At 44.1% G+C, this 14,024-nt stretch overlaps 1 protein-coding gene across 3 annotated transcripts in view; it reads right to left on the bottom strand.

Annotated features, from left to right (window-relative positions):
* rnft2 (ring finger protein, transmembrane 2) overlaps positions 1 to 14,024 on the bottom strand; it is a 52,326-nt gene that overhangs the window by 12,850 nt on the left and 25,452 nt on the right. The window lies entirely within an intron of this gene.

The following is a 14,024-nucleotide window of genomic DNA, read 5'->3' as shown; positions in this document are numbered from 1 at the left end:
TTGCCCGCAGCAATTTGCTGCAGGAGTTACCCAGTTAACTTACAGAGGAGGGTTGGCAGTGTCTAAAACAGTAAAACAAGACTGGACTTGTTATGCTGAAAGTGTTTATTCAATACAATTGTCTTCACAATCAATCCTGTAAGGTTATGAGGCTTTCAATGCAAATAAACACATCTGTGAAATGATGTTCAGTGCCAAATTCCTTAAATCCACACATTAAGGTATATTTTGACTTTTGAGAGTTAGTATAAACTGGGTGGTAATGAATCAGAAGTCCGTTTTACATCTCTCCAGATTTGCATTTCCAATGCAATAATTCAGATCAACAAAGCTCAAAAAAAGCTTAGTTTATCAATATATGTAAAATTGTTTGGGATTAGGATTTAAATTCATGGCCAACGTTATTTACAAATATATGTACCTTTTAAACTTTTGTTTTCAACTTTTCTTACCAATAGATTAAGGCAGCAAATGTAAAGAGATGGTTAACAAAGGTGGCAGCAATGCAGGCTGCATCAGATATTATATATCGTTTCCTAGCCAGTACTACAAACATATTTTATGGCATTTTGAAGTACAGAGGAATCTATAATCCATCACTTGTGGATGATAGAAATTGTGACTTTCTAAATTTTACCTTACACATATACAACAATATCTTAGACATGAGAATGATGACAGCTGCAATATAAACACATCAAAGTGGAGAGTTGTGAATTTATTCTTGAAGAAAATAAAAATAGCAAAAGGAGATGTGGGATAAAGATTCTCCTTCAAAGATAATCTTCCATGTGCAAAATGGGGTTCCCTAGTAGCTTACTGGTCTTTTCGTGATTATTTTAAAGTTTGTTTGCATCATAGGTGAATTTCCATTATAAATTTATAGGGAAATCATTCCAGTTGTTAAAATTAGATTATTTAGCTGCAAATCAGACTTACAAAATGTTGGGAAAATTATTTCAGGTAACAAAATATTAAAAAACTTACAATGCAAATGATACCCACATTATCTGATATACACACTTTTAAGCATTAAAACAGAGGAAGCCAAAAGGAGAGTTAGTTTAAGTATATTAAATTGATGAGCCTCAATAACGTGGTCCCTATTTCACTTAGGTCCCTATTTCACATAGCAGAGAGGCCAATAACAAGCAGGTGGATGGGTTATAGGTTCAAAGTAATTGGTAGAAGGATTAGAGGGGAGTTGAGGTGAAAGGTTTTCACCCATTTGGGAGTCTGAAACTCACTGCTCGAATGGATCGTAGAGGAAGAAGCCCTTGTTACATTTAAAAAGTACACGGACATGCACTTGAAGTGCTGTAATCCATAAGGCTATACACCAAGAGCTGGAAAATGGGATTAGGCTGGATGGCTCTTTCTCAACCGGTACAAACATGGCAGGCCAAGTGGCCTCCTCCTGTGCTGTAAATTTCTATGATTCCACGCTCCTTCCTCTGCACCCCCTTTTGTTTCTATAAATAATGTTGAGTCAACTGCTTTCACTTCTGATACCTAGTCTGACACTCCAGTACAGGATGGAGGGAGTTATGCATTGTGGGGGAGGGGGGGGTTGTCTTTTGGATAAACTGTTAACCAAGGCCCCAGCTGCACTTCCAGGTAGATGTAAAAGACCCCAAGGCATTATGTGAAAAAGAGTAGGGGAATTCTCTTGGTGTCCTGACCAATATTTATCCTTTAACTGACATCACTAAAACATATTATCCAGTCATTATTGCATTCTTGACTATGGAACATTGCTGCGCACAAACTGACTGCTGCATTTCCTATATTACAAAAGTGACTACACACTAAAAAGTATTTAACTGAATATAAAGTGCTTTGGGAAGACTTGAGCTTATGAAAGGCTACATGCAAGTCTTTCTTTTGATTCTTTATACAGCATTGAAGAGTATTAATGGTGACGCCAGTTTAGCCATAGCTTAAGTTCTTCAGTTTATCATTCAAGATATAAATTTCTACATAGTGTAGGTTCAAAACTTAAAATCATAACCAAAATGTGTGCAGAGAAAGTTTGCTAATCAAACACTTATATTTAATGCTACTGAATAAACACAAATAATGGATTTGTCAATTTCTTCACGATGAAACAATTTCTTCCCGGATTTAATAGTAAATAAGTAATTGTTTGTAATAATGTTTTTGAAAAAGCATTGGCGCCCAATGGTTTTCCTTCAAATTGGGAAGATCATTTTTACACATTTTCCCAGGATAGTACTGAAACAATTCTTTATTCACCCTGTTTCCAGCAAGAACTCTTCGCTTTCCCCAACCTCATGTTACTAACATCCATTCACGTAAAAAGTGGCTTAGATGGTGACCTTAAAAAGTGTAAGAATTAATTGTTCTGTTCAGAATTAATTTTAAACCATCAAGTGTTGAGGCTGGGGAATTACTTTTACAATAAAAATTCTCAACAATGAGGCTATTGTGGTACCTTTCCCTGGAATAGCCCTGCAAATAAAAAAAAGTACTTTTTAATATCTTATGGAATGTTTCCAGTTGCAATAAAACATTTCACTGCTCTACTTAAAACAAGATTAAACATAGTGTGTTCAGAAAGAAAGCTCAGGAATTACAAAAGAACGACAACAATGGAGTTTGCTGCTCATAACTACAAGAATAGGGTGATAGAATTTATTCATTGTAACTGCTAAGGCCCCAAATTCTGGAATTCCTTCCCTAAATCCTTTGCCTCACTACCTCCTTTAAGACAATCTTTAAAATCTCTCTCTTTAACCAAGTTCCTGTCCAACATCTCCAACAATGGTTCGGTATAAAAGTTTATTTGATGACACTCCTGTGAAGCGCCTTGGGGTGTTTCAGCATGTTAAGGATGCTACACAAAATGCAAGTTGTTGTTGTTCTGACTGAAAGACATGGTCCATGATTTCAAACTACCAGAGGGCCTTGGGAGAAGTTCTTTGTGCAAAGGCACAGTGCTAAACCTAACAGTGGCTATTTTCTTTAGTTTGCACAAAAAAAGTAAATGTGTAAACTGATTAGCAAGACCAACAGAAAGCAACACACAACCTTCCCTCCGAGTTTACTACCACTCTGAATTTGTTCCCATGCTAAAATGAATTTACAAAAAATAGACACAATCTTGATTTTGTTGTAGAAACAATCAAGGGAAACTTGTGCATAATTTCATGGGGAAAAGAGGCTAATGAAGAAAACTGAATTCAGATCTTACATTTAGACCTGCCAGTTAATTGGATGGCAAAAGGGCAAGATTTCCAAGTATCACCATAGCACTGACAGAAGTAAATGTGTGGCGGAGATTGATACAGGGCTGAAAGGACAAGCAGCTAACCCATCCAAGAGAACAAATTTACATTCCCCATGACAGCATCCAACGGTTTTAAAAATTATTTCACAATATTTGCTGCCGCTATCCAACTGAAACTCTTATTCCTAGTGTCGATCACTCTCTGTGAATTCTCTGTATTTGGAATGTCCCCAATACTTGCAGTCTGCATCTTTTTGCCTCGTCCGTTATGACCCAATTTACTTTTGCTGTAGGCTTGAGCCTGATATCTATTCACTATCGTACCATCCTCAGTAACATCCCTAATCCTTTGCTGCAACGTATTTCTAACTTTGTCCATCAACAACAATTTGCATTGATATAGTATTCTTAATGTAGTGAAGTATCCCAAGGGTCTTCACAGGAGAATTATCAAACAAAGTTTGACATCAAATCACATAAGGAGATATTATGGCAGAGGAGCAAAGGCTTGGTCAAAGAGGCAAGTTTCAAAGAGTATCTTAAAAGGATGAAAGAGAGGGAGAGAGAGGTTTAGGAAGAGAATTCCAGGGCTTATGGCTTTGGCAGCTGAAGGCATGGCCACCATGCTGGAGTTGGAGTTATAATGATGGAGTTATAAAAGCTGGGATGCACAGAATTGGAGGAGCAAAGGGATCTTGGAGGTTGTTGGACTGGAGGAGGTTACAGAGATAGGGAGCTATAGAGGGATTTAAAAATAAGGGGCAGAATTTTCTGAGCCAGCTAGCACCGGGCGTGATAGGTGGTGTGCACAGAAAATATAGTGGGACCTGCTTCATGACGGCATTAAGGCGGGTCGCAATCGTCTGCTTGGCCCGCGTTTCCTGCCATCGGTTGGCAGGGAGCTAATTGAAATACATCAGCATACAATTAAAAGGCCATCCCGCCAGGGTCTTGGAACCCCGCCGTATCGTCTGTCCATATCGGCGGGAAAGCACGCCAATGTGCTTCACAACAGCACGCAGGCGACATGCGCTTGGCGGCCTGCACTTAGGGGGAACTGAGATGAGTGAGCAGCAGTGTTCTCGCCTGTTGTTTACAGGCCTCAGGAGCACCGGGACAACTGATGCCAGGGTGTGGGGAGGGAGGAGTGGCGGGTGGTGTCTGGGGGAAGTGCTGGCCAGCCTTGGAGGCGACCATCACCGGTGGGGGGGGCAAATGCTGTCCTGGCGCTGCATCCCACACACAGGCAATCAAGGTAGGAGGTAGGGTAATCGAGGGAAGTTGCCCTGTATTAGGATCCCCAGTATGAACTGACCATGCCTCTGCAACTGAGTCAGATCAGGCGCAGCCACAGTGATATGATTGGGGTCGGGCTCCCAGCCTGCTCCAACGCCACCCCCCCCTCTCAACCCATGCATGCAATGCGGAGGCACCAAAGGGCCACCAAACCCTCCATACCTTACCAGCATACCCGCCACCCAACACCCCAGGCACAAACTTTGAGTCTGCCATCGCTTTATTGGACCACGGAGCAGTTGGACTACACATGTTGTACAATCTCCTCACCAGCGCTAGCCATGTAGCAGTCACCGCTGGAGGCGCTCATGCCCCTTGCAATCTCAGCATCCTGGTTTGGACCTGTGTCCCCCATGTTGAAGGCTGACAGGGCAGCCATGCAGTGCACTCATCTCTGGCTATCCAAGAGATGATCAGCACTCTGCGGGAAGCATTAAGGGGTGGTAATTCAGGGCCAGGAAAAGTGCTAAGTACAGCCATGATAACCACGTCTCTCTCTCTCTCTCTTTCGTGCTACAGGAGGACCACATCAGGATCATGGATCCTGGTGACCTAGCTGTATGCCTGATGGCCCACAGAGACCGTAGAAAACTGAGGAGAGAACGACTGAGGCTCCTGGCCGTGCAAAGGCAGAAGCAGCAACCTCATGAAGAAGGGGCAGAGGTGCTCCCGCACACGCTGCCCAGGAGCGACAGTGAGCTGTAGCACCTAGCGACATCCAGGGTCTATAGACACCACCTGCCATTCCTGCAGATGACTGAGAACCAGTGTTGCCAACGACCGCGCATGTCTAGGGACCTGGTGGCTCACATCTGCCACTTACTGCAGGACTTGGCGCCAAGGGGACATGGATGACATCCACTAGCAGTAGCTGTGAAAAAGTGACCATGGCGCTCAATTTCTATGCCAGTGGCTCCTTTCAGGGCTCCACAGGTGATCTCTCTGGGATTTCACAATCTGCCACCCACAAATGCATCCATGAGGTCACGGATGCCATCTTCTCCACGGCGCACAACTTTGTGCATTTTGCCCAGGACTGGGACAGCCAGGATGAAAGGACCATTGGATTCACCCTGATCTCGGGACTCCCCCAGGTTTAGGGTGCGATTGACTGCACTGATGTGGGCTCAGGTCTCCATCGCTACACTCAGTGGACTTCATCAACCACAAGGGCTTCCACTCACCGAATATGCAGCTGGTATGTGACCACCAGAAGCGCATCCTACTGGTGTGCGCACGGTTCCCAGGGAGTGTGCACAATACCTACCCCCTGAGTTGCTCACAGATCCCTGAAGTCTTCCAGGGTCCACAGAGGTTTCAGGGTTGGCTCCTTGGGAATAAGGGCTAGCCACAGAGGCCATGGTTGATGACACCCGCCTGGCGGCCTCAGTGCAGCAGAGTGACGCTATGATGAGGATCATGCAACAGCTTGCAACTTGGTGGAGTTGACCATCGGGATGCTGAAGACGCTGTTCCAGTGCCTGGACCTGTCTGGTCGAGCCCTGCAATACAGTCCACAGAGAGTGTCACGCATCGTCATCATTGTCTGCTGCGCCCTTTGCACCCTGGCGCTGCAGCGGGAAGAGGAGCTGGCTGAGCAGGAGATGAAGGAGCTGCACGTCTCCTCTGATGAGGATGAGGGGTTGCTCAGTGATGACGATGATAGGGATGAAGCTTTCGCACAGGCTAGATGAGGCAGGTGCATTCGGGAGACCCTCATATCTGCCAGATTTGTGGAGGGTGATGACCATACAGTGAGGTAACCCCATAGATCCTCATATCGCAGCTGTGAATGTTTGACTCCAGTCTGGCTTATCTCAGCGCTAATACCGTCTAAGGGAATGCTCCTGTCATGAAGATGCAGTGGAGGCCCTAATAGTCACTCAATTGCAGGAGGATAATGACAAAGTGCAGTGAGGACGCTCCACAGATCTTCACATAGCCTCCTGACTGGCTGAGGGCAGCTCGCTTGCGCTCCATAATCAGGGTCATCTCAGTGACACAGCCATGAAACTTTAGATGCATCTGATGCTGTGTCCGCCTTCAGCACCTCAGTCCTTCAGGAGCTGGTGTACAGCATCACTGGTCACAGGTGCTGTAGAGATGGGGGCCAGCCCTATCTTAAAAGGTGCTGAGAGCACACAGAGAGGATGAGAGAACTGCCCACTACATTCTGGCAGCAATGTCGAGCACTGCCGACTTGCAGGCATCAGTAATGTTTCCAGGGAGTGTGAGGCTGGACCGTTACTTTGGTCTAAAGGCTGCAAAGAGCACAGGGAAGAGGCCCTGGGCTGAGACATCTCCCTTTTATCTTGTGCAAAAAGGTTTTACATCTGAGTGACAAGGACACTGCTCATCAGAACAAGGAGCCATAGGCAGGGACGCATTCTTAAGAGTTCACTGACAACAATGAACAGTATCGTACAAGTGATCAACACCCGTGCCCAGGCTGTGCACCTAGTTTTACTTAGCTTTCCTAACCCTGCCACTATGTCTTGATGCTCCCCGGACATTCACAGCAGAGGTGGAGGCAGCCTGCTGACTATGATGCCGTTTGTGATGACTCCGGCGGGCATCCTCTAGAAGGCCCTGGCCTGCTTTCGGGGTCCTGTTGTGTGGCAGTGGCACCCTCCTCAGTCTGTGAAGCTGGAGCTGCAGTGGTCACAGGGAGATGGGATTCGGATGGGACGGTCACTCCCAGAGTCACCTGGGTAGATAGCCCCTGAGTGTGCACCTGCTGATCCTCCACCCTATGAGCGCCTGAGGGCCCCTAGCTGACTCCATGAGTGGAAGGGGTAGCTGGAATGAGATTGAGCTGTCCAACACCCCTCTTGCGTAGTTGGAGACCAACTATGGCTTCAGCGATGGGGTTAAGCCCGGGCAGCAATGCAGGAGTGATGTCCTGGACCAAGGTCTCTATGACAGCCACTATCCTGCCAGTGTTGATCTCAGTGCATTGCAATGCTGGTGCAATCACCTCAGCCTGAAGACGAATGGACTCCTCCATTGTGCCTTGCAATCTGAGGAGTGCAGCGGACATCCCTTCCTGTTGTTCCCTAGCTTGCCTTTGCAGCTCCAGCAACTGTGACATGACTGAGTCCAGAGGCTCGTCATCTGACTTGGACTCAGCAACGTTTTGGCCTCCAGCAGCCCTGAGTGCCGGGGACCTGGAAAGTTCCTGCCACCGCCTGCTGTGGATCAGAAAGTGCAATGTGCTCACCAGATTGTGATCCCGAGGTTACTGTAAAGCTGGGTCCCATCAAAGTGTGTGTCTCTGCGCTGGTGGAGGGTGTGGGTGAGCGCTGTGACAGGACTTCAGGGAGGGTGCCTTCAGGTTCCTCTTCAGAGGTTTCTTTGGAGCTTGACTGGAAGCTCTGGGTCTTGGACTCTGTCAGCTGTTTGGCAGTTGTGCCTGCGAAAGCAAGGGGAGATAATTAGTGCATGGCATTGGCCTGTGAAAGAGGACACGTCACTCACGGAATGGTTGTCTGATGGCTGATGCACTGCTGGACCCTCACTTGGTAGAGTAGCGCCGACCTCACAGCACAGGACTGGTCCCGGTCATCGACGGCCAGCTGGATGGCTCTGTTTTTGAATTCTGTCAGAACTTTCATCTCCATCTATCTGGGACCTTTCCCTCCTGTTGTGAGCCAGTTTGTCCAGCATGGATAGAGATGGGGAGAGTGTATCAGGACGCCTGCCAGGCCAGATGGTAAGTATGACTGGTCTGTGTGGGTGGAGAGTGGTCCCATGGACGGGATGAGGACAATGACAGTGTGTGTGAGAAAGTGAATGGTGACGTACCTTGCACTTGCAGTGAGTGAGGGCCCTGTGGATGTGTGATGGGTTTGAGAGTGTGCGTGTTGGGAGTGATGAAAAGAGTGATTTTTCCTGGCAGAACAGAGGATATCATTCATCCTTTTGCAGCACTTGATGGCTGTCCTCCTCAGCAGAGTGTTTGCGCTGACCACCGCTGGCACAGCCCCCCAAGCTGGGTTGGTGACTTTGCCGCCCATCCTGTGGCCAGAGCAGGGGTAGAGCACATCTCAGCTGCCACCATGGCATCCAGCAGTTGCTCGAGGGACCCATTGTTGAAGCAGGGGGCTGTAATCTTTTTTCTTTTGCTGGCCATGTCTCCCGGGCAGCAGTGGTGAGCTGGTGGCGATGAGTGCTTTGCTGGTGGCTGCCTTTTAAAGATGGCAGCCGGCGTGATGCAACAATGGGGTGATGGCGGGCGGGCAAATGAGAGCCCACTCGCAATGGAAATGGTGTATTTTGTGGGAGTGAATAAATAATGAGGCGGGCTCAGGACAGTACGGTGTGAAAACCCGCCACTTTTGTCAGTGGGAAGGACTCCATTTTACCTGCCCACTACCACACTTAGTGCAATTCTGGGAAAATTCCAGCCAAGGATGAGAATTTTAAAACTGAGCCATTGCTCAACCGGGAGCCAAAGTAGGTCAGCAAAAACAGGGCCGATGGGTGAATGGGACTTGGTACGAGTTAGGATATGGGCAGCAGGATTTTGGATGAGCTTAAGTTTATGAAAGATTGAAGGTATTCCTATTTGCTTAACTCCCTCAGTACACTTGCTGACCTTGTGCCTCGCAATATCATTCTCAGATCCCAAGGACACATCAGCATGAAGATAGTTCATCAGCTTGGAGTCCCATGCTTCTGGTCAGTCAGTAATCAAAAATATCCAGGTAGAAAGGTGTGCAAAAGCAAAATCAGAACGAAGTGGGACATAATCTTCATTAGAAGGCACCACTATTAAAGACCAGCAATTTGTATATTCCTAACTCATCCCATATCTAGTTTGCCCACTTCATTGATTTCCAATGTCTCATTTATTAAGTCCAGCACATCAGCGTACCTTCCATAATCACCCTCCTTTCCACATGGTTTGCTAATTCCCCTCTAATCTACCCTCTTTGTTCCTGTACTCTTCTCTCCAAAAACGTCCTTCAACTTAATCAACAGATATTAGTATATCTGTTAATAGGTAGGATTGATAGAGAAGTGATGTAGAAAATGAACATTTGCTTTACATGCTCTTAAGTTGGCCCTAAATGAAGAGGCACTCCCAGTTTTGCCTTATGTTCTGCCTCTTAAGCATTTAGCTTTTATAAAAAGTTAAAGTGATTGGAGTTCAAGTGGACATTTCATTTAGTAACCTGCATGAAATAATACTGTCTAGCATAACATGAATTTGCATAATCATGCCACAAAATCTTTGAAGGTAACTAAAGCCAGAGCAAACAGAAGCAACAGAAACTGAGGCAAGAAAGTTATCTCCCAACAGCAGCTTATAGTCATGAAAGGTCTTTCAATCCAAAAAATGACATCATACTTCACAGACTGAAGTGCATAAACCACACACTCTGTCCTTCTAATGTGATTTCAGTAAATGCTAGGAAAACAGGAGTTGGGGGCGGGGGTGGAGGGTGTCAAGTGACCTAAATTTAAGGGTGACATCTGGGAGAAATTTATTGCAATTTAAACAGTCATTCAGACAATTCGACAAGGGCACGAACTGTGAAAGGAGCACAATTTATCTTCAGCAGTGGTTAAATTGTTCATCCATCTGATGCTTTCTTCTTGTACTTTAATCTGTTTAATACAGAAAAGGTTAACAAAACCATGGAATCCATCCAAACTCATTCCTTTTCTCATGTAAAATGGCGGCTTTATTTAAGTAATGAAAAGCTGCTGCATTCAGTTACAGTGATCACATATAATGTGTACAGGTTGATGCAAATCCAGCTGAGATTTGTCTTGCATGTGCTGAGATACATTAAAATCTGAACACTATAGTTAGTCATCATTCTCTGTTTGTGACACTGCACAAAAGGCAGCTTTTTAGAGACTTGTTTGTATGATTGTTGTGTGTGCACCAGCTGTCATGTTGCTTTCCCTAATATACAGGTAAAACATTAAATGTATACAACAATAATAAACATATTAAAATAATCAACAACTGGGGGGGAGGGGAGGGGTAGGAAGCTACAATAAAGCCTACAGGTAAGTTAATTACAATCTAATCCCAATAGCAAAACATTTCCAGCATACATGCCTTCCTTGTTTCAAGTGCTTTGACGTGTGCTGCTCAATTCCATCACTGTAAATTTTAATGCACCTTCCAAAACTGATTTTTGATATTTCTCACATGTTAAAGGTCAGTGCTCCTTGATGGCTCTTTTGGGGTCTCTGTGGATGTGTGAAACATCACAGAGTGTCACTTTGTGCAGGCATGATGATAATGCGCTCAGTATTTTCCTGTTCTCTTCCCCTACTTTCAAAATACCTCTATGGCAGCTACTTCTAGTAGCAGCAACTACTCTCCCCATTCTTGGGTCTTTGATCTTCTTCTCACTGAATGACCTCATATTCATGGGCCTTAATGTCTGGCCTCAATATCAGATCTTAGGCTACTCTGCTCTCAGTTTGCTGCTTCCCAAATCTAATGCTACACCACTTTCATTGCCTTTTTATATTCACACAAATTTCAGAGATCATGGTCAGGAGAAAATGCCATTGGCCAAACAGCCAAAAGTATCAGGTAAAATCCCACAGTTGTTATTGTAATGAAAGGCAAGTAAGAATATTGATTTTTTTTTTAAAAAGTCTCTATGCATTTATAAAGGTGTAACCATCCCTGCTTTCACCAATGAAATACTTATAAAATGAAATGTTACTATTCATCATATTTTCTGAAACTGACATATATTGACTATCAATTAGAAAAAGGTCGTCATAATAACATAATATTAAAGGGCCCTTCCCAACCAGTGAGTAATACCATAGGATATCTATTGGTTAACAGGACATTAAACATAAGCACCAGAAATCACCATATCATCATCAAAGAACTGCATAGAGAACAATGACACATTAACTGTACAGAAACAGTGGAGGCCATTTAGCCCCTCGCCCCTGCTCTGCCATTCAATGAAATCATGGCTGATCTGCGCTCCGTCGTCACATCCCCTTCTTATCCCCGTATCCCTTAATACCTTAGCATAACAAAAAAATCCAGAAGTCTTCTTTTTAAAATTAACAAAAGATCCAGCATCAATTGCCATTTACGGAGGACAGAGTTCCAAATTTCTACCACACCTCATGTGGTAAAATGTTTCCCAATTTCACTCCCGAAAGGTTTAGCTCTAATTTTTAGACTATGCTCCCTAGTCCTAGACTACGCAATCACTAGAACTAGTTTCTTCCAATCAACTCTATCTGTTTCCCTTAATATCTTGAAACCTTCAATCAGGTCACCCTCAAGCTTCTAAATTCCAAGGAATACAACCGTAGAAGCTAAATCCTTGCAGTTCAGGTATCATTTTAGTAAATCTATGCTGCACTTCCTCCAAAACCAATATATCCTTTCTGAGGGTTGGTGCCCAGAACTGCTCACAGTACTCCAGGTGTGGCTTTGTATTGCTGAAGCATGAACTACAAATGGACAGCTACAATATCCAGGTATTATTCTGTCTAGGATCATTTTCTGCAGTCAAAATGCTCCATCCATGTTCAAGAAAGAAGCTCAGAGATAAAAACATAAATGCATTGACAGACAAATGAAACAAAACGAACAGAAGAGAGGAGCAGCAACTGAGAAATGACACTGAAGGACTTCCTGTAAGGCCTTGATTGTCTTCGATAACCGTTATTAAAAAATGGAAGAACATAAGTTCTGAATTGATCTAGGGTGGGGGGAAAAACAGAGGTACGACTATTTTGTGTTGAAGTATAAAAAGGGAATTGCGAACACAGTTGTGCTCAATTGATGAGCAAAATACAATGAAAGGATTAGACTCTGATACTACCTGAAGGGCATATTTCAAATGTCAAACTGATTCAGGAGGAAGAGAAATAGATAGTTACAATGAACTTACACAGGTAGTGGTTCCAATTCATATTTACACTGAAATCACAGAGTATATCCAAAGTCAGGCTGTGCACTAACTCCGGATTAGCACTACAAAATTTACTCATTCGTGCACAACAATCCACTTTGTGCATGTGCTACCACTGTAGTGTAAATCTACCTTGAGAGAAAGAATGACTGCACGGCAGTCTTACAAGAGCCTGAAATGCAATATAACTCATTTAAACTCTCTAGATACTATCCATGTTATAGCTGAGTACAGAACAAGAGAATCTGGTACTGATATTCGTCTCCATAGCTTCCAGGTATGACAGAAGAAGAAAAGAAGGGAAAGACCCATGGCATGAAGGGACCAACTCTTTAAAGTTGTCCAAGGATTTTGTGGGATTCCTCAGAGAGGTAGAGCTGCATCTACACCTACAATGGATGAAGGACAGTCATGGAAATCAGACTGCATTCTTGCCCTTCCCACTTCAATTTCCTCCAGGATGAATGAAAGGGTACCCATTTTGAGAAAATGTCTAAAGAACCTGGCGAGGGGTCTTCTGCCTGGGACCCGATAGATCAGGGATCCTGTGGGAGGCCAGGAATATCGAGTAGCAAGACAAGGGAAGCAGGAGAAGAAAAGTCCTACCTTCATTTTGTAAAGAACATATCTTTTTATTTTTGTTGGACTGCGGATTAAAATGATAATGGTTGCCGTTTGAAAGACATGTCCACTGGAACAGTTTGAGGGATATATATAATGTTTCTGTCCTGGAACATCGTATGCCATGAAAGACAGGATGGTGCTTAGGAGGAGTCTGGTCTAATGGGGAACTGCCTGGCAACAACATTTTAATTGGCTTCTGACCAGGTGACCAGGTTTTGTGTGAGAGCAGTGCAGCAGGATAACTTCTAGCCTGAAAGGAACAAGTCTTAAAACCTGTTTCCTGTGTGTGTAAGATTCCAGTAATTCTACAATAACAGCTAGCTGGCTTTTTTTCCCTCATATTTCTATAACCTGTTCTCTCTCTGAAAACCCCTGTCAAGAGGAAAAGGGGAAAATCACTGTTGGAGACATTGAAAGGCAAGTGCTTAACCAGTGAACTAAAGATTGAAAGTGCTGGAAGATCACCTTGTGTCATCAAAGAACTGAAAGGAATTTGAGAAGCATCGATCAAAATCAGCCCATCGAATCTTGTACTCTGGAATTGGTGCTATTGAACTGTTTTATCCCATCCTTAAAATTCATGTTTTTGTGTGTGTGTGTGTGTGTGTGTGTGTGTGTGTGTGTGTGTGTGTGTGTGTGTGTGTGTGTGTGTGTGTGTGTGTGTGTATGTATGTGTTTAAGGGTTTAAGAAAGGTTAGAATTTAGGTTATAGAGTTAGAAATGAGCAGTTCATATTTCTTTCTTTTCATTAAAGACAATTTGTTCAATAAAGTTATTTACTTATCAAGTTTACAAACCTGGTGCTTGTTTTCCATTAACCTAAATTAAATAATTAGGTGGGTTGATCAAACGTTTTCACATTTGTCATGGCTCCGGGAGCAGTGGGGCTTGATATTGCACTATCCCCAGTGAGTCATGACAATTTGCAACCTCCC

Source organism: Carcharodon carcharias, chromosome 13, assembly GCF_017639515.1.
Source record: "Carcharodon carcharias isolate sCarCar2 chromosome 13, sCarCar2.pri, whole genome shotgun sequence".
Taxonomy (NCBI): Eukaryota; Metazoa; Chordata; class Chondrichthyes; order Lamniformes; family Lamnidae; genus Carcharodon; species Carcharodon carcharias.
Note: the sequence above shows the minus strand (reverse complement) of the source record. Positions and strands in the feature narration are given on the sequence as shown.